The sequence below is a fragment of the Nanorana parkeri genome, unplaced genomic scaffold, assembly GCF_000935625.1.
Source record: "Nanorana parkeri isolate BGI_ZX_2015 unplaced genomic scaffold, ASM93562v1 scaffold1038, whole genome shotgun sequence".
NCBI classification, from domain to species: domain Eukaryota; kingdom Metazoa; phylum Chordata; class Amphibia; order Anura; family Dicroglossidae; genus Nanorana; species Nanorana parkeri.
Window position 1 is genome coordinate 1 of NW_017307306.1, and position 445 is coordinate 445.

Below are 445 nucleotides of genomic sequence, written 5' to 3' on the forward strand. Positions count from 1 at the left end.
TCCGCCTTCGTGGGCAAGTCCCTCATAGCCTCTGACACTTGAGTGTCCGCTGACATCGGTACCTGAGAGGGGGGATCCGATTCACTAGTGGAGCCCTGGGATTCCGGAGTGCCCGGAGGTGCGCGATCCGTGTGAGCTACAGGCGCCTGCCTCGTGGCAGGCCGCGAGGAGGAGGCCTGAGAGGATCTAGTATCCGCGATAAGATACCTTTTCAAGGTGCCTGAGTTCGTTTTTTTTGATCCCGAGGACCGCTGACCTTTCCTCCCCATGACTCTGTACTGCAGGGTGGAGGTCCAGGGAACGGTAAGTGGAAATTACGATTTTCTCGGGCTATGGCGGGAGCTCTGCTCAGGTGCGACCGTTCAGCGCCATGCGTAAGCCACGCCCCCTATACCCACTATGTTAAAGTCCTCTTCAATTAGCCTAATTTCAAGCTCCTCTATTT